At 41.1% G+C, this 21,602-nt stretch overlaps 1 long non-coding RNA gene across 1 annotated transcript; it reads left to right on the forward strand.

Annotated features, from left to right (window-relative positions):
• Positions 1–463: 463 nt before the first annotated feature.
• Positions 464–19,539, forward strand: LOC125484748. The gene is made up of 2 exons (XR_007263561.1): positions 464–588; positions 17,307–19,539. It is a non-coding gene; the product is annotated as an uncharacterized LOC125484748 (long non-coding RNA).
• The last annotated feature ends 2,063 nt before the right edge of the window (positions 19,540–21,602 follow it).

Here is a 21,602-nt window from a genome sequence, read left to right on the forward strand (position 1 = left end):
CTTTACAACAAATTTCTAATTCTTTACAAAGGGTGTCAGCTGTAACTCAATGATAACGCACTTGGTTGAGTCAGAGGATTGAGAATTCAAGCCCCATTCCAGTCAATTGAGCACAAGCTCCGATTGTCACAAATGAGTGCTGCATCATCAGGGGCCCTGGCATTTGGATGAGGACCTCAAACCAAGGACCTATTTACCTTCATAGTTGGGCATGATCAATTCCATGCCATTCATTGAAGAAGAGCAGGGCCTCAAATAACAGCAAAACAGTTGATTTTTCAGTAACTTGCTTACCCGCTTTAGTTTACATAATTACTATACTCCAATATGCCCTTTATCTGGAATTGTCAAAGCTATTTGTTTATTACACCATGGGTTAAACAATGAAATGGGTAATGTCTGCTTGCTTTATTTTTTTCCCTCTATATATTGCCCTAATTGGAGTTTGTCTGTTTTTGTGAACCCAAGGGTACTCTGGTTACAATAATTTTAGTTATGATGCCTCAAACTACAGGACAAACTATACAGGAGGACTGACTGAGGAGGAACAATTAGAAGCAGCAATTCGGGCAAGTCTAAACGACTGTGGTATGTGTGTTTCTTTTTTGGCTATTCTACTCTTTATATATTTGAAATCAAACGGCTAATTTTGAACGTATTGGTCTGGATTTGTATATGCAATTTGAGAAAATATATTCATTTGGATCCGGTTTATCAACTATGAAAAACCAGTTGGAAGATGGACAACTATAGAGCGATTTCCCTTTGGGCCCAAGGGAGAAATGTTCCGTTCTCTTTGTAATTGATGGTGAAACTGCTTTCAAAAATATATTTCTCTATGTTGATCTGCAGTATTCTGTGCATGCTTAATCTTCAAATAATTTGATTTCTAGATCTTTAGTGTACAATATCTAAACCTGATGCAGATGTTAAATTTATTGTTTGAGGAGGGATGAAAACACGAATACTAAAACAGCCCTTTTAACTTAAATGAGTGTATGTAATATGGTGTCATTATGAGCATCTGGAGTTTACCATTGACCACAAACTGAGCTATGACATAGAGGTACCAGTGTTGGACTGGGTTAGACAAGGTCCAAAATCTCTCAACACCAGTTTATAGCCCAACAGGTTTATTTGAAAACGCAAGCTTTCTGAGCATTGCTCCTTCATCAGGTGTAGTGAGAGAGGCATCAAGACACAATTTATAAGTAAAAGATCATACAACTGATGCAAATGTATTGAATAAACCTATAATGACTGGCTGACTCCCTCCTATTAAATCTTTAATCAGTTAGAAAGGAGATGCAGGTTTTGATTGATTAAAATGCAAATCCCAGAATTTCTTTCCAGTCACTGCTCCGAGATAACTAAAGATTTTATCGGTGTATACAAGAGGTGACATCTCAGGTCAGACAATGCATTTGATGTGTGAGGCCTTGTTTAGAACCTGTCTGTGTTTTAACCTGGAGTCAGACTGGTTTTATTTCCAAAGCAGGAATTTATAAAATGCCCCATAGACTGATTGTGTCTACAAATTGTGTGCTTTTTGAACAAAATAGGATGTATCTGCAAATACAAATCTGCAAATGCAAATTCACCCAATAAATTTATGTCTGTGTGCATGTGTCTGTCTCTCTATGTGTATGTGAGAGTAGATGGTGTGGTGGGGTCACCTGTAGTGCGACATGAACCCAAGATCAAGGTTGAGGCCATCCTCATGAGTACAGAACTCGGCTATCAGCCTCTGTTCGTTGACTCTGCATTATTGTGAAGCATACAGGCACACGCGCAAACAGATCAATGGGGTGAATTTGCATTTGCAGATATTCTATTTTGTTCAAAAAGCACACGATTTGTAGACCCTGTCAGTCAATGGGGCATTTTATAAATTTCTGCTTTGGAAGTAAAACCAGTCTGACTCCAGGTTGTATGATTTTTTGATCTTTTACTTATAAATTCTGTGTCTTAATGCCTCTCTCACTACACCTGATGAAGGAGTAACGCCCTGAAAGCTACTGTTTTCAAATAAACCCGTCGGACTATAACCTGGTGTCGTGTGATTTTTGACCTTGACAAACTGAGCTAAACTAGCTGTATAAATACAATGGCTACAAGAATAGGTCAGAGGCTAGGAATCCTGCAGTGAGTAGCTCACCTGCTGACTTCCCAAAGCGTGTCCACTATCTACAAGACATAAGTCAGGAGTTTGATGGAATACTCTCTGCTTGTCCGAATGAGTGTAGCTCTGACAATGCTCAAGAAACTTGACACTATCCAGAACAAAGCAGCCCGCTTGATTGGCACTGCATCCACAAACATCCACTCCCTTTACCGCCAATGTTTAGTAGCAGCAGTGGGTACTATATACAAGATGCGCTGCAGAAATTTACCAAAGATCCTTAGATTGTACCTTCCAAACCTACAGCATCTAGAAAGACAAGGGCAGCAGATAATGGGAACACCACCTGCTGCAAGTTCCCTCCAAGCCACTTCCCACCCTGACTTGGAAATATATCGCCGTTCCCTTAATGTCACTGGGTCAAAATCCTGAAATTCCCTCCCTAAGGGCATTATGGGTCAACCTACAGCATGTGGACTGCAGCGGTTTAAGAAGGCAGCTCACCCCCACCTTCTCAAGCACAGCTAGGGATGGGCAAGAAATGCTGACCAACAACACAATGAGTCACAGAAAACTGGCATGCAGGTACAGCAGATAATAAATAAAACAAATGGATTTTTTTTAAATTCATTAACAGGATGAGGGAGTTGCTGGCTAGGCAGCATTTATTGCCCATCCCTAATTGCCCAGAGGGCAGTTAAGAGTCAACCACATTGCTGTGGGTCTGGACTCACATGTAGACCAGACCGGGTAAGGATGGCATTTTCCTTCCCTAAAGGACATTAGTGAACCAGATGGGTTTTTCCAACAATCGACAATGGATTCACAGTCATTGTTAGACTCTTAATTCTAGATATTTATTGAATTCAAATTCCAACATCTGCCATGGCGGGATTCGAACCCAGGTCCCCAGAACATTACCTAGGTCTCTGGATTAACAGTCCAGCAAAAATACCACGAGGCCATTGCCTCCCCAATAACGAAGGCATTGACTTTTATAGCTAAAGGAATCGAATATAAAGTTAAGGAAGTTTTATTGCAACTATACAAGCATTGGTGAGACCGCACCTGGAGTATTGTGCACAGTTTTGGTCCTCTTATTTGAGGAAGCATGTGGTGGCATTGAAGGCAGTTCAGAGGAGGTTCAATAGATTGATTCCAGAGATAAGGGGTTTGTTATCGAGAGAGGGGGGTCCAGACCCGAAACATCAGCTTTCCTGCTCCTCTGATGCTGCTTGGCCTGCTGTGTTCATCCAGCTCTACACCTTATTATCTCAGGGGTTTGTTATATTGTTTTACAACCGTGCCAGTGATGGGGATACTGCAACATGCAGTGAAACTTGTCATTGCCACTTAGTGTGGGTTGGGAAGAAGAACAAGAGCAAAAACCATATTGACAGGAACTGACTGTCTTCCACCTAATTGTTACATGTGTCCCTATCCTTAGATCTCTAGCTCACTCCTTCTCCATGACAGCAGCAGTAAAAGAAAGATGAGAGGACAGCTATAATTTAAAAGCAGACATTATCTCTTCAAAGTTTTTGACTGCAGCAAAATCAGTCTCTGTAACATCTTGCCTCTCCAAAAAACACAGCAGTGATGCAGTCTTTTTGTTCTTAATTTCTTCTCAAAGGTAATAGGGAAACAAAATTCCTGTTAAATACATCGAACTAAATTCCAAAAGAGTTTATGCTAAGTGCATATTGTTTGAAGTGTGTTTCAAAATGGATATGCTCTTCATCATCATCCCAGAATGTGCTTATGTACTACTTTATACTTTATATTTTACAGTTCAGTGCACTTCAAGTTTGAGTCCTCAATTCAATCAGGCTTATGAGGAATTCTAATGGCCGTTCATCCCACAAAACATTTGTGATGAACAAATGGCCAAAGAAACTGCTGGCAGGAACAGTCAATCCTTGCCCTATTTGATAATCCAGCTCAACAGTGCAATGATTGCTGATGTATTTTGCCTTACTTGGTGTCTAGTGTTTTTTTGAATGCATTTCTTAAACAATAACAAAATCTATTTGTTGTGCAGAAGGCTTTGTTGACTCACATTGTCTGAGATTTTAACTAAATTTCCTAAAGTTTGCCTGTACTGCCACCTTATGGCAAATGGACACTTGCTCAGAGGCCAAATCTGAACCTACCTGTTTCGAGCCTTAACTATGGTCTTGGGGTGGATAGCTCCATCACAAAGATAGGTTGAGACTTTTGTGATGTTTACACATGACCTTGTTGGGAGCACTACAGCAGATTTTGCAGTTTCTCCGTTCATGCTTCTGGTCAAGGTGCGGGTCTGTGATACTGGAAACATAAATGGGCAAAAACTAATTTTGTAGAGAAGTATTGTATAAATGGATATAAATTATGTAGCCACCCCTACCTTTTCAGTTATTTTTGGTCAGCTGGTCATATTTAGCTTGTTTAGACAGTGCTCAGTTCCAAATAGATGTCCAATGTTTTTGCCTTGGACAAAAATCCAGAGATGAAAAGTGGTCTGTTCAATATTTAAGCAATTTGGAACCTATTGCATTAACGTAGAAATTAGGAGCAGGAATAGGCCATTCGCTCCTTTGAGCCTGCTTCACCATTCAGTACGATCAGGGCTGATAATCTATCTCAATGCCATATTCCTGATTTCTCTATAGATATATGTATCTTTTTCCTTGAATATATTCAATAAATTGGTCTCACCAGCCTTCTGTGGTACAGAATTCCTCAGTTTCAGTATCCTTTGAGAGAAAACATTTTTCATCTCATTCCTATATGGCCTACCCCTAACCTAAGACTGTGCCCCCTGGTTCTAGACTCCCCAGCCAGGGAAAACATCCTCCCTGCGTCTGGTCTGTCCAGTGCTGTTCAAATTTTATACATTTCTATCAGATTGCTGTCACCACTCTAAACTCTGGTTTGGCTGGGACTTTATTCACCAATCTCTGCTCACCATCCCAGTATCAGCTTTATGATCCTCCACAGCACTCCCTCTGGCAAATATATCCTTTCTTACGTCAGGAGATCAAAACTGCACTTTGGTGTAGTCTCACCAAGGTCCTGCAAAACTGCAGTAAAAGACCCATACTTCTGAACTGAAATCCTCTTGCAATGGAGGCACAGAATTAGAACGCACAAGCAGTTTTTTAGATTTAATGTGCTGTTGTGAGACGGTTAATTAAAATCTTGTAAACTATCCTTTGACAAATGGATCACAACATGATGGAATTTCATGTTGGGCGTGAGAGTGATCTGTACGGAAGGAGGGTTTTAAATTTAGACTCAGAAGATGCAACACTGAATACCTATTTGCAAATCACCCTGAAGGTCCACAGTTGATCTTTGGAAAGATCCAGAGGCAAAGAATTTCAAAGCCGCAGTGACTTTGACAACAACTAATAGGTCAGGATGAACACTGCTGCAAGGTATGCGGTCTTCCTTGATAAGGACTTAAATCTCTGACCACTGCCTGAAGAGTCACTATCTCCAATGATACTGGTTCTCTGATATATCCCAGTAGCTCTCTGTCTTCACTGGCAGGTCCTTTTATCTTTTGTTAATTCACAGGATATGGGCATTGCCGGCTAGAACAACATTTATTGCCCATCCTTACCTAATTGCCCGGAGGGTAGTTAAGTGCCAATCACATTGCTGTGGTCTGGAGTCACATGTAGGCCAGACTAGATAAGGATAGCAGTTTGGCAGCATCTGTGAAGAAAACCAGAGTTAACCTTTCGGTTCCAGTGACCCCAATTCTGCAGAAGCGTTAACTCTGATTTTTTTCTTTACAGATGCTGCCAGACCTGCTGAGCTTTTCCAGCAACTTCTGTTTTTGTTCCTGATTTACAGCATCCACATATCTTTCGGTTCTTATTAAGCATAGCAGTTTCTTTCCCCAAATGACACTAGTGAGCCAGATGAACATAGAACATAGAACATAGAACATAGAACATTACAGCGCAGTACAGGCCCTTCGGCCCTCGATGTTGTGCCAACCTGTGAAACCAATCTGAAGCCCATCTAACCTAAACTATTCCATTATCATCCATATGTTTATCCAATGACCATTTAAATGCCCTTAAAGTGGGCGAGTCTACTATTTTTGCAGGCAGGGCATTCCACACCCTTACTACTCTCTGAGTAAAGATGGGTCTTCACAATCGACTCTAGTCTCATGGTCATCACGAGACTCTTAATTCCAGACTTATCTGCCGTAGCAGGATTCAAACCCGTGTCTCTGGATTAGTAGCCTAATAATAATATCACTAGGCTATCGCCTCCTATGCTGTGAGTATGGTCTCTGTGTTCTTCCTGTTCCTGATGCCTCGGATTTGCCTTTCATGCAGGGGATTCTGTACCTCTTTGCCACTGGACCTGACATCAAGCTGCAAGTTTGTTGCCAGCTGCTGCCTTCCTTGTGCTCATTGCGCTGTCTAATTGAGTTCTTCTTCCTCTGTCCTCGTGTTTTCAGGAAGGTGGTAACACAATATTGTTCTGGTAAGCACAGACACTGTTCCCACAACCTAGACAGATGGTACCTGGATGCCCAAAGCATAGTCTCCCTCTTCACCTTTCTCCCTTTTGCCCACTTAACTCTCTGGGGTGGTCAAGGCTGACTCTGTGCTGAACTATTGTTTGCATGCGCCTGGTCTTCCCTGGTCCAGTGTGCAGCCCCAGCACCCCCAACAAAATCTCAACATACTCCTTAATATGCTTGAACAATTTAATAACAGTTAGTAATGGAAAAGGTGAGTTTTTTAAAGTTTTCAGGACCTCTAACCCCTATTCTGGCAAAACTAACCAGTGATGAAAACAGAGGCAGGAAACCAGCTACAAGTATTTTCATCACTTGCCTCTGTCCTCCCCAACTAGCAGGACCTAAGATCTAACAATCTTATGTGCATCTTTATAGTAGCATATATGAAGAACATATCTGCAGCTGGGGGGCACAACATTCTAGTAAGGGTGATGAGCTTAAGTAAATAACATTAGCAAGGAAAAAAGCCTCACAAAATAATAGTATGAAGAGCCAACTAATCCCCTGGACTAGATGGCCTACATCCTAGGCTTTTAAAAGAGAATGCATTGGTCTTGATTTTGCAGATTTTTTTAGATTCTTGAATGTTCCCCATGAATCGGAAAGTAGCTAATACAACCCTCCAATTTCTGAAAGGATTGGGAATGAAAATTGAGAACTACTGTCCCGATAGCCTGATATCAGTCGAAGGGCAAATGCTGGAATCTATTATTGGAGACATAGTAATAGGACACTTAGAAAACCATATAATTAGGCAAGTCAACACTGTTTTATGAAAGAGAAATTGAATTTGACAAAACTGTTCTTTTTGAGGCTGTAATTGCCAGGACGAATGAGGGTGATGCAATGAGTACAATATATTTGGGTTCCATAAGGCGTCTGTAAGTGTTACGTTGGAGCATTATTGCACAAGATTGGGGCTTAAGGTATTAGAGATAATGTATTATCTTGGATTAATCATTGGGTAATGGGCAGAAAGAATTAAAATAAATGTTTTTTTTAAAGGTGAGAGACTTGTAAATGTCGACATGCGGAGGGGTTTTTATTGTCTTGCATAATAATTCCACAATTAACATGTAGGTGTCCCAAGCTCATTGAAACATTTAACATTTTACGGGAGCTTTAAAGAGTAAATGCTAAGACACTGACTGTAACACCTGAACTGCCGAGATACCGTTTGATGTCGAAAAAACCTAGAACAAAAGTTTGTAATCTCATATAAGCAATTGGATACAGAGGATGCAGATGTGGAGACATTTCTTCACTCAAAGGGAGATGGGAATAGGGCAAGAAAATGATGTTCTGATAGATGATCAGCCATGATCTAGAGTGGCTGAGTGAACTCAAGGGCTGAATGGCCTACTCCTATGTTCCTAAAGGGTTCTGAGTCTTTGGCGTGCTCTTTCCAGAAATGTGTGGATAATCAGATGATCTCAGAAGGATGAGCAGTCATTAACTTTAATAATGTTTTGATTTGATTTGATTTAATTTATTGTAGTCACATGTACCCAAGTGCAGTGAAAAGCTTTGTCTTGCAAGCAACACAGGCAGATCATAGCAAACAAGGACATTCAGATCATAGGGTGTTTCGACAGAGTGAGGTATACAGGTGACACTGCACAGGAGGTTCACAAAGCAAGATCAACATTAGCAAGGTCAATATTTGAAGTTAGAGAGTCCATTCATTAGTCTAAAAATGGCATGGAAGAAGCTGTTCTTGAGCCTGTTGGTATGTGTGTTCAAGCTTCTATATCTGCTGCCTGACAGAAGGGTATCACCGGGGTGGGATGGGTTTTGATGATGGCAGCCTTTCCGCGGCAGCGAGCTGTGTAAATGGAGTCCATGGATGGAAGGTTGGCTTCCGTAATGGTCTGGGCTGGGCACCCCACCTTCTGTAGTTTCTTACAGTCCTGGGCAGAGCTGTTACCATTATGCACCCGGACAGTATGCACTCAATGGAGCATCTATAGAAGTTGGTGAGGGACCTTATGGACATACCAAATTTCCTGAGCCACCTGAGGAAGAAGAGGCGTTGTTGTGTCTTCTTGACCGTCTCATCTACATGAGAAGTCCAGGACAGGTTGTTGGTTATAGTCTCTCTGAGGAACTTGATGCTCTCAACCCTGTCAACCTCAGCTCCTCCTTTCTTCCTGAAGTTCTTTTGTTTTGCTGACGTTGAGAGAGAGGTTGTTATCATTGCACCATGATACCAAGCCCTCTATCGCCTTCCTGTATTCTGACTCATCCTTGTTTGATGTCCATCTACCTCGGTGGTGTCATCAGCAAACTTGTAGATGGCGTTCATTCGGAATTTAGCTACACAGTTGTCGGTGTAGGGGGCCCAGAATGTAGCCCTGGGGGGCTCCAGTGTTGAGGGGTATCATGGAGGAATTGCAGTTGTCTACCGTCACTAATTGCAGTCTGTGGGTCAGAAAGCTGAGGATTCAGTTGCAGAGGGTGGAGTCGAGACCTAGGCCTCGGAATTTTGAGATCAGTCTGGAGGGGATTATGGTGTTCACGGCAGAGCTGTAGTCAATGAGTCAGAGTCTAACGTAGGTGCCCTTGTTGTCCAGATGTTCCAGGGATGAGTGCAGGGCTCGGTAGATGGTGTCCACTGTGGACCTGTTACATGTTAAATTGCAGGGGATCGAGGCAGGCTGGGAGGTTAGAGTTGATGTGGGACATGACCAGCCTTTCGAAGCACTTCATGATTGTGGAAGTCAGACCCACCAGGTGTTAGTCATTAAGGCACATTGCGTGTGCTTTCTTTGGTACTGGAATAATGGTGTGATGGCGGTCTTCTTGAAGCAGGTGGGGACTTTAGCTTGTATGAGGGAAGAGGTTGAAGATGTCAGTGAATACTCCCACCAGCTAGCTGATGTAGATTTTGGGCAGAAAATGAGCCAACATCTGATTGAATGGCATAGCAAGTTTGAGTGGCCTTTTAGAGTCCTTCTGCTCTATCTCTAATGTTTTTAAGTAGTGTTGCACTGAATAGACTCTGCTCCTCTGGACAATAGTTTTTATGGTGGTGCAGTGCGTATGAATGCAGTGTTCTGATTGAACCTTTTGGAACTAATATTGTAGATGTAGTTTGGATTACTGTATGACTGTACAGTGACTGGATTAAATGGGTGCTACCACATTTGGAGGATACTGCATGGATGGTGCTGGATTTTACAATGCACCATTAGCAGCTGCTGTATTTAGAAGTCTTCAGAACTTAGAGAGAATTTGTGATTCAGGAAGCAATGCAAGAATGGAATATGATGTGGGGGGTTAGGGAAAAAAGATTGAAATAGATTGGGTCCTGATTCAGGATTAGGTTCATGGAACAAACTGGACAGGATTGTTGATAGATGCTAATCTGTCATATCATTTTAATTATGATAATATCTGATTTATTTTCCTGTTTATTGGAGGACCCAATAATTATGTACACAACATGCTTGTGTTTTGACATGGAGTGCATGCTATTTTTTTTATTTTTTATTGCGTGAGTTCTTCTGCAGTACTGTAAAGAGGAACGTAATTTTAGTGTGACCAGTGATTGGTCAAGGGATTTTTTCTGTCTTGGCAGATACAAATATATTCCCCATTAATTAAGAAGTTAGAAAACATCTGGATCTAATTACTGCACACTCCAAACCCAGGGCCTCCACTGGAGACTCAGCAATGCATGCTTTTCAGTCACTCGCAATGCCTTAGGAATTCCACATTCATTCAGATGAAATCCAGATTATTCTAACCTAACAGTGTGTAATAGTTACAGAGATGTTAACTCTTCCATTACAGATTAATTTAGATTTAATACTTGTTCACTTAACCTAGGGATATATTAATGTCTGGCCTCAGGAGTTATGCATAATCGGGGTCCATTTTGTGTTAGGGGAATAAGATAGAATTGATTCTGGTTTTAAAAATTGTTCAAATTAGGTAAGGTTTATGAAATACTTAACTTGCAGGAGCATGACCCTTCTGTGACCTGTTCCCAAACAGCTGTATTGTCCTAAGTAGTAAGGAATGGAGGTGCTATCCAATGCAGAAGAATGGAGGTTCAAGAGTAAAGGCATCTTTATTTGTCCAGGAGAAGCTTGGGAGTAAATCACCTCCCCTTATCCTAACTGTGATCCAAGACATGGCAGGGATCGGCCAAAGTCACACGCTATTTCTGAATTTTTTAAGTTGTTGTAAAAGCAGATTACAATGGAATTGTCTGTTGTGAATTCCATTGGCATGAAGGAACTTAATTAATTGTGAAATATACTTGTGTGAATGAGCTGATTAGTTTGTGTGGACAGTGAGTTCCAGTTGAAGTAAGCAGAATGTGGATTCTTTTGGTCTGGGAGTGGAACAGTGTTTTACATTTTTCCCCAATGTTTTACTTTGTGGTTCTTGGGATTTAGGCAGCTCTGGCTAGGCCAGTTATTTATTGCCCAGTAATAATTGAAAATGGGGCACATAAGAGTCGACCATATTCCTGAGAGGCTGGAGTCACATGAGGCCAGTCCAGGTACGAGTGGTAGATTTCTTTCCCCAAAGGCCAAAGTCTGAAGAGTTTTTACAATGATCAACACTTAGGATAGCTTATTAATTCAAAATTCACAATCTGCCAAGGTGGGATTTGAATTCAAGTGCCTAGAACATTAGCCTGAGGTTGTATACTGCCAGTCTAATGACATTACCATTGTATCTCCATCATCCCTTTAGATGGGCTGTTCTGTCTTTCTGGCTGATGAATGGAATTTGATCTCTAAAGCTGTTTGTGTGTCTGTCTGTGTATCTACCTGCTGGTTTAGAGACAAGGAGATGAAATGGATCACTATCCAACACTTAGTTTAGCAATTTAAGCCTTTGAATTCAAATTGATACAAGTGAATTTGTAGTCTATCATTTCAGACTTTTGAATTGCAGAATAAGTGAGCACACCATTTGAATAGTCTTAATGTTGCTTAACATTCATGTCTGTGCTGCTGGGTGGCTGGACGTGTTGGATGTCTACAAGCTTGAGCCATGTGGAAGTCGGCCTCCAAATCCTAATGACTTCAACAGTCGAGTTTGCTGGAGGCTGGATAATTTGTTGTACAATTGCTGTTCATTTGCAGGAACTGAACAAGTCTAGTGAGTAAGTGGGAGATGGAGAGAAGTAATTGATTTTGGGTTTCTTCACTGAGATTAGCCTCACCTCTGTGTTGTTTAATCTGGAAGCAGGTAGTTGCCATTTGGTTATGTGCACATGTCAGCAGATTTTAGCTGGAATCCAGTTGTCAGAAAGTGTGCAGGAATCAGTTAACCTATGGGAGATGAGACTGAATTTCTGCATAAACTTTGGTTGAGGACAGTGCAGGCAATCACATTCTGTTTAGGATAACTGAAGAAGGGTCCCAACCTGAAACAACATCAACTTTCCTGCTCCTCTGGTGCTGCCTGGCCTGCTGTGTTCCTCCAGCTCCACACTGTTATCTCTGACTCCAGCATCTGCAGTTCTTACTATCTCTGTTTAGGATAACTGTATTCTTCTCTGGGAGTGAGAGAATAATTGGAGCCACAGTCATATATAGTTGTGTAAATGAGGAAAAACAAGAGGTTATTACAAATTTCAAGCGTGGTCTAATAAAAAAGGCAGACAAGTTATATTTGTACAAGATGTGCGCATTTCTGTGTCTTGGTGCATGGTCTATGCAGTTATTTTTAATGCCGCTTAGTCTAAACTCAACATATTGATTTAGAAAGTTTATTGTTTAAAATATCTTGTTTAATAGGGGTGCTGTCGGTAATTCTAACGTGTCATGTTTTGAAATTTTGTACTGAGGCTGACCCTTGATAGAAAGTGTACAAGTATGGGGAAAGGTTTGAAAGGTGTTTTCAGCCTGGACAAGAAGTGCCTGAAAGGTTACTTGTATATGGTATATAACATAGAACTTTTAGAAATAGAATTAGGTTTTATTTTCACATGTACGCAAAGTATAGCAATACATGAGCACAGTGAGAAGTTTGCAATGTCACCATTTATGGCACTATCTTAGGTACAAGGTAACTAGGGACACAATCTTCAGTTCAACATCACAAATCATCTCAGTATAAAGTAGGAAATAAGAAATAAAATTAAAAGTTCCAAATTACGGTTCTTCTTTAGCCATGGGCCTGCAGTTACCCCATGCTGGACTTTCCCTACGAGGGCTCAATCTCTTGATCCATATGCATCCACACTGTCGGCCGCCATCCAGGCTCACCAGCTGCCAGAGTCCCACTCTGGTGCCGCTCCGTGCCCCCAGCCACTTCCACGACACCATCGGCCACCAGAATTCTGCTCGGGCACACCAACCAAAGACCCTACTGTGGGCCCCCAGCCACTCCTGCCGCCTCCACGACCAAACTCCCTGCAGAAGGTAAGTAGGAAAAAAAAGCGAGAAAAGAAGAAAGTGGTCAGGGCAGATGAGCTCCAGTTCAGGAGCTCTACTCCTTCACCGTCTTTGATCCAACAAAACTATGTATCACAAAGTGAAGAGAATGGAAACAAAATTCAGAATGTTGCTTCAGATTAAAGACAGTAGAGCAATAAGGCATAAGTTCGATAGGAGGTATGTTCGGGGCTGGTATCAAGGAGGTCTTCTCATCAAAATTATTAACCAACACTTGAAATATACTAAACAAAAAACAACGCTTAAGAACTGTAGATGTTGGAAATCAGAAACAAAAACAGAAATTGCTGGAAAAACTCTGCAAGTCTGGCAGCATCTGTGGAGAGAAAGCAGTTAATATGTCAGGTCCAGTGACTCTTCATCAGAAATGTACTGCAAGGCAGAGCTATGAAGTCAGAAATCAAGAATCATCCTGAGGAATAGTTTGATGTATTACTGAGTTACTAGCAGGTCTTCCTCTATTGATATATTACAATGGGCTAAATAGCCGTCCTAATCCATGCCTTGTGATTTCTTCATTCAGTGGGGAGTGCTCAACTTATTCTGGAAGTTACATACTATAATTTTTTTTTATTCATTCATGGGATGTGGGTGGCGCTGTATGGGCCAGAATTTATTGCCCGTCCCTAGCTCTCCTTGAGAAAGTGGCGAAAAGTGCAGTAGGTTGATGCCTACAGCCCTCAGGGAGGAAATTTCAGGATTTTGACCCAGTGACACCAAAGGGACGATGATATATTTCCAAGTCAGGATGGTGTGTGGCCTTGGAGAAGAGCGTTCTATGGTGAAGAGAGTGAATGTTTGCAAAATGTGATGCCAATCAAGTGGGCTTTAGTTACTTTAATAGTTTCTAGCTTTAGTGTGTGGAGGAAATCAATGTGCTATTGGGGATCCCCTTGCATTATTAGAATGGTACAAATATTAGAATATGTAGATATTAGAATTAGACTCATGCTCATAAATCAGCAAGTAAAGATATCTGAGATTAGATGGATAGAAATCAGACATTTTTTCCTATGGCTGTGGAGTCCTTTCTGTCCAAGATCCCAGATGGAAAACTGACCCTTTAATATGCAGATATACAATACAACCTGGATCACATCATAGAAAGCAATATTGTTTTTATTGCAACAATTTTGTGTTTACATACACTGCGCATATAAATCAATCAAACCCCTCCCCATGACATGCTATATTCGTATTAGTAGTCAGCCTTAATTTTCACCCCACATATGAATATTTTACTTACCAGCACTTTCTAACTGGGTGCAAGGGATCAACAGGCAATACAGGTTAAGTCACAAAATTACACAAGAGTTTAAGACATGCCCATGCAAAGCAGATTCACATGCTAACACCTGCACTAGTATTCTTCCAGCCAGCTGCAGTTTTCATGTGATGATGATGACCACAAAATTAAAGAATTTGAGGTATATCTGTAATTTTACTAACTGATAGTGATAGGTGTTGACTAAGTATGTACACTGTCCTGATGTGGTTACAGTGAGTGGAATTATTTTGACTGAAGAATAGAGTACCATTCCAAGCGTAGGACTTTGGAAGAAAAGCTGAATTATGTGTTTGTTTATGTATCTATCCTATTATGTTGTTTCTACAAACCCAGTGCTCATTGGGAAACAAGCCCATGATTCTTGCCTTGAGTTCTTAACAGTGTCCCATTTGCCACAAATATCACTCTATGTAATAGACCCAGTATCATCCAATACATATTCAATAGACATGTAGGCAATTAGAAATCCAGATATGGTAGTTGCACTTCTGCTGTGTAAATAAAGTATGAGTCAAAGACATGCTGATCAAACGTATGATCGCAAAACTCATTTGGGCAGTACATGCTTGTACATTTTAACATGCATTTATCGGTAAAATAGTAAGATGAAAAGCAGTGTGCCTGCTTTGTTGATTAGTATGGGCATTGTTTCCATATTTACTGAATTTTTGAAGATATTAAGTAAGAGTGTACATGAACTTTGTTTATATTTTGTGTACAGCAAGACATTTTCCATTAACATTAACGCTTGTGACTAAAACAACATCATTTTAGTTAACCAGTGATGCGTATTGATTTCAATTAGACAACACTGCTTTAGATGTTACTTCTAAACATAACTTTGGCGGAGGAATTTTTTGAATCACAATTGGCTTGTAGTCAAAAATCTGGCTAAATAACAAAAGTGGATGCAGTCCTTTCGGGAAGGAAACTGCCATCCTTACCTGATCTGGCCGACATGTGACCCCAGACCCACAGCATTGTGGTTGACTCTGAACTGCCCTCTGGGATGGGCAATAAATGCTAGCCTTATTGCAACCCCCTCATCCGATGAATGAATAGAATAAATATAAAATAATACTGTTTGTTTCATGTTGAGCTTCTGGCACCATTATCCATGGATTGCAATCAGTCAGAATTGCATTCTGTTGTATAGAAAGCTGGTGATTTCTTGCTGTGATCTGTGTGGATGAAGGCAAATTTACATGGGGTAGAAAGTTGCATATATAAGTATTTCAGTAGTATATGTGGTGAAATGGGAGCAAAGGAGCCAATTGAGGACCTTAAATGGCTACTTCGTATTGAACCTTTTGAAGTGGGAGTCATGCCAGGCTCTAACTGGGCTGCACACAAGGGAAGATCCCTGCATGTCACAAAATACTAACCTCCCCACCATCTTCCCAGCCCAAAGAGAAAAACAGCCTTGCCAGGCTCACCCTGAATGTTCCCAGTGAGTTTGCTTTAATGGCTTTCACTGTAGACTCCAGCAATGATCTATCATTCAGAGTTTCCTACAGTATCAACAGTGGCCTCTGTGCCTGGTTGCGCTGCCAGTACTAGAAAGCTGCCAATGTCTAATTGGCAAGCAGTTCTTGTGGGCAGGATATCCAGTGCAATCAGGTAACTGCCTCATTGTTATTAAAATCAGTCAGGGAGCGGAATGGCCACAGCGGGGTGCAACCTCCTCTCGAGCCAGCGACTCAACTTACTGCCAGATTCTGCACATGGCGTTCCAAATGCCAGTTCCTTTGCTATAAGTATGATGGTGGAAGAAATTCCTTGCACAGAACTTTTTCTTAAACCATGGACTGTTTCATATCTTCCAACAGACTTTAGGCAATCTGAAGTGGGTTTTTGTATGTATTTCTTCTGTCCATGCCTTGTCTCTCTTATTTCTCTCCAATATTGTTCATCTTCCTACTTTCTATAGAAAATTGCCCATCTGTTCATCTAATAGTGTGGAGATCTTATCAGGAGAACGAATTTTTTTTTCTTATTTTGGAAGGGAAAGTTGGTTAATGAGTCATGGATCTCGGACTTCAAATCTTTCTTTAATTAGCAAATATTTGTCATTTCAGAATTCTGATGTACTGTATCTCCCCTACAATTACAGACTATGTCTCTTACAACTTATAGAACCTAAATATTACTTTTTCCTAAAAATTTGTTATTTTTAAAAAATAAGTGTAAGGGCTTGGGTGGAGAGGAATTTAAGTGTGTGTAAGAAAATTTTCTGAATCAGTATGTGGATGTACCTACCAGAGAAGGAGCAAAATGTGATCTACTCCTGGGAAATAAGACAGGGCAGGTGACTGAGGTGTCAGTGGGAGAGCAATTTGGGGCCCATGATCATAATTTTATTAGTTTCAAAATAGTGATGGAAAAGGATAGACCAGATCTAAAAGTTAAAGTTCTAAATTGGAGGAAGGCCAATTTTGACAGTGACAGGCGAGAACTTTCAAAAGTTGATTAGAGGGCGGATCGTCGCACCTAAAGGGATAGCTGGAAAATGGGAAGCTTTCAAAAATGAGATACTGAGAGTTCAGAGACAGTATGTTCTGTTAGCATGAAGGGCAAGTGTAGCTGTAGGGAATGCTGGGTGACTAGAGAAATTGAGGTTTTGGTCAAGAAAAATAAGGAAGCACATGTCAGAGATAATCCAGCAGGGATCAAGTGAATCCCTAGAAGAGCATAAGAGCAATAGATGTACACTTATGAGGGAAGTCCAGAGGACAAATAAGCTTAAGAAGAATCCAAAGGGATTCTACAAAGTCATTTAGGACAAAAGGATAACTAGGGAGACAATAAGGCCCCCTAAAGATCAGCAAGGCTGCTTATGTGTGGGACTGCAGGATATGGGGGAGAGACTAATTCCAAACCTGAAGAAATCTTAATGATAGACAAACAGTTAGCTTATTTTTGATTTGTTTGTGTTTGCAGGGGCCTACGGTAATGGCAGAAGACCATACACCGTTAGGAGTGAAGGACGACTGAGCGAAGAGGAAATGAGGCAGAAAAGAATTTATCGATTTACAAGATGATTATTGGCTGAATCCTTTCCATCCGCCACTGTTAGCCCATTAATAGTTGCATCTTGTCAGTATTTGCACAGTTCTTGCGCATTTTCATGTAAAATCCATTTTGCAATCAAGATTGCAGGTTTCTGCCATGTTTATTCCATGTTCTTACTTTAGATATCATATAACCCACCTTTATAATTTCTTCAAAAATTTTGAGTTTGGTTTGACACTGGTGGAATGTTGGCCAAGAAGTGCAAAGTTGAAATCATAACCTTAACTAGTGCATATACAGTGAAGGTGGGAGAACGGGCTGAACACTTTGTACCATGACTGGGTTTAGCATTTAAAATGAGTTGCTAGGCTAGCTGGTGGAGGTGAGCATCCTAGCTGCACAGAAACAGTTGGATGAGTGAGCTAAATTGGACCAAATGGTCTTCCTCATCCAGCACTATCTTGTTACTGGCATCAATGGTATTTGAAGGAATCACAGGATTGCTTCCAGCATGCCAACCTAGCTGGGAGGCCACAATCCAAGGCAGTGAGGTGCATTGATTAGATCTGTGTACTGATTCTCTGATGCATAACTTTCTGCTGACAACACATGATCTCCACACAATTTCCAATGTGTCTTCCCAACCTGGACAGTAATGAAAGGCTTGTTTTTTTAATAGCACTTCTACACTTTGTCAGAAATATCTCAAGACTTTCATATGAAGAGTACTACTTAAGCGCAGTGGTTATTTTATCATCCACTGCTCAACTGCTTCATTAAGTTGGCAAGAAAAGGAACTTTAAAAGCCAATAAAGCCTTCGATATGGTAAAATAAATAAGTAATTCTTGTACTAAATGATTTTATTTGTCTTTATTTAGAATTCAGTGTTGCTGCACTCCAGTGACAGGCTTCAATTTCTACAATGGCAGTGTTTATGCTGTAATGGTTAATCTAGAATGGGGCACAGGAGATAGATCCACGCTGCCTACAAAAGTAAATTCAAGAAATCCCATATTTAGATAGCAAAAAGTTAAGCCAAGAGTATAGTGGAATGTTTTATTTGTGAACATTTAATGTATAGCAGTTAGTGTTCTTTAAAGTCAACCATGTAACTTGGTAATTGTTGCATTTAGAATGAATTACAACAAAAATGTTTTTCTTTGCCTTTACTGGATGAATGATGAGGTAGACTGCAGAGTATGAAATCAAGATCACAATGGAGGGTGGTGTGGTGGTAGTGAGGAACATTACAGTGTAGCTTGAAAAATAATCAACAATAATTTGCCTGTTAAATCAGTTTAATGTATGGGTGGTTAAGGTTTAGGTGAATGACCGTTGTTGGTAACTGGACTCATGAAAAGTGAATCTATTTACTCACACTGTTTCTACAAATGGATTTCATCCTATTCAACCACTGTTTTGAGACTTTATGACAATACACACAAGTCCAAAATCAAAATATAATCATGCATTTCATGTTCATCATTCTAGAACTAGCTGAGTAAATGGAATGGTGTGTGATTTGCTGTATTATTTAAAAATAACTTCTTTTTTCAAAATAGTTACCTCTTTATGCTGATGATTGTTTTGCTCCATAGATTATGTGCAAACAGTGCAAAAGGCTTGGCTTTATATGTTTGATTTCCTTTATTGCTGCTCCCCATTCATATCAGAATTGTGTTTGAAAATATGAATCATAAGTTTTTAGATCTGGTTACATCACTAGAAACCAATTGATTTTAGTTTTTCAAAGCAACCTTTCATGTGGGTAGGAAAAGTTCTCTAATTATCTTTTCAATGTTACATGATGTGAGCCTTATGAATCCTAGCTTTTTGATTATTACACTTGCATTCAATAAACACTGTGTACTTATTAATGTGCCTTGCAAATGTAGGTCAGGGAAAAGAACAGTTCGAATGAAACTCATCCAAACTTAATGGAGCTGGAGCACGAGAGTCAGAGGGTTTCCTTCTCTGACCACATCTGAGCAGCAAAATTACAGAGGCACTGCCAAGTTTCCTGATTTAGAAATGTCTTTCTTTTCAATTTGAGATTATTTGATTTCAGAGTCTTAAAATGAGTTTCTAATATAACCAACATTGAATAATTATTTCACTTTTGTATTTGTACAAAGAAAAATAAAAATATTACTCTTTCTAGTGCTATGTTGTCTTCACCTTGGTAAAATTGTTTTACCTTGTGTATAAAGAAGGTTTTGCTTTAGGCATATCTTGTATAATGAAACTAGCATCGGATACACTGGATGAAACAAAGATTTGTAACACACGAGATTCCTGACAGTCCAAATCAATCGTTTGAGAACCACCCCAGGCATTTTGCTACTACACAACAGTCAATTCTTCCTGTGAGCTTAGAGTCATAGAGGTTTACAGCATGGAAACGGGCCCTTCAGGCCAACTGTCAAGTTTTCACAATTAAACAAGTCCCATTCGTCCATATCCCTCCATGCCTATCATATCCATGTACCTGTCCAAATGTTTCTTAAATGACAACATTACACTAGCTTCCATCACTACCTCTGGCAACTGCTGATACAATGACCTGGATTTTACTGTAGTAAGGTTTGACTTAGCATTTGCCAAGAGTTTTCTTCTGAAATCAGCAGCAACTTCTGGAGTCCACATGTCTAATTAAATGTGGAATCCAGAAGTTGATATCAGTGATTCTACACTTGGGCTTAGGATACACTGTTGAAGTCCTTCAGATTGTGATCAATTAGAAATTGTTGAACTGATAAGAACTTCCCCTTTTATATCTGTAGTATTGCCGTGGAAAAGAATAAATATGTCCTGTTACTGAGATGTAACTGAAATTTTAATAGCAACTAAGTCATAACTGCCAAAACATGAACACTTGAGCTCTGGGAAAGAAATTTTGCAGTCATAAAATGGCAAATGTTACTGTTCTTGTATTTAAAAAAAATTTTCAAATGTTTTTTGTTTGATATTTCAGCTTCTAATATGTATGCCCCAATTTCAGTCACCAAATCACTGCATTAGAGATAGTAGGAACTGCAGATGCTGGAGAATCCGAGACAACAAGGTGCAGAGCTGGATGAACACAGCAGGCCAAGCAGCATCATCGGAGCAGAAAGGCTGACGTTTCGGGCCTAGACCCTTCATCAGAAAAGGGGGAGGGGAAGGGGGTTCTGAAATAAATAGGGAGAGAGTGGGAGGCAGATAGAAGATGGATAGAGGAGAGGATAGGTGGAGAGGAGACAGACAGGTCAGACAGGTGGGGATGGAGCCAGTAAAGGTGAGTGGAGGCGGGGAGTTAGGGAGGGGATAGGTCAGTCCAGGGAGGACGGACAGGTCAAGGGGGCGGGATGAGGTTAGTAGGTAGGAGATGGGGGTGTGGCTTGAGGTGGGAGGAGGGGATAGGTGGGAGGAAGAACAGGTTAGGGAGGCGGGGACGAGCTGGACTGGTTTTGGGATGCGGTAGGGGGAGGGGAGATTTTGAAGCTTGTGAAATCCACATTGATACCATTGGGCTGCAGGGTTCCCAAGCGGAATATGAGTTGCTGTTCCTGCAACCTTCGGGTGGCATCGTTGTGGCACTGCAGGAGGCCCAGGATGGACATGTCGTCTGAGGAATGGGAGGGGGAGTTGAAATGGTTCGCGACTGGGAGGTGCAGTTGTTTATTGCGAACCGAGCGTAGGTGTTCTGCAAAGCGGTCCCCGAGCCTCCGCTTGGTTTCCCCGATGTAGAGGAGGCCACAACGGGTACAGCGGATGCAGTATACCACATTGGCAGATGTGCAAGTGAACATCTGCTTGATGTGGAAAGTCTTCTTGGGGCCTGGGATGGGGGTGAGGGAGGAGGTATGGGGGCAGGTGTAGCACTTCCTGCGGTTGCAGGGAAAAGTGCCGGGTGTTGTGGGGCTGGAGGGGAGTGTGGAGCGGACAAGGGAGTCACGGAGAGAGTGGTCCCTCCGGAAAGCAGATAAGGGTGGGGAGGGAAAGATGTCTTTGGTAGTGGGGTCGGATTGCAGATGGCGGAAGTGTTGGAGGATGATGCGTTGGATCCGGAGGTTGGTGGGGTGGTACGTGAGGATGAGGGGGATTCTTTTTTGGTTCTTATTGCGTGGACGGGGTGTGAGGGATGAGTTGCGGGAGATGTGGGAGACACGGTTGAGGGCGTTCTCGACCACTGAGGGGGGGAAGTTACGGTCCTTGAAAAACGAGGACAACTGAGATGTACG

Source organism: Rhincodon typus, chromosome 13 (assembly GCF_021869965.1).
Source record: "Rhincodon typus isolate 14 chromosome 13, sRhiTyp1.1, whole genome shotgun sequence".
In the NCBI taxonomy this organism is placed as follows: Eukaryota; Metazoa; Chordata; class Chondrichthyes; order Orectolobiformes; family Rhincodontidae; genus Rhincodon; species Rhincodon typus.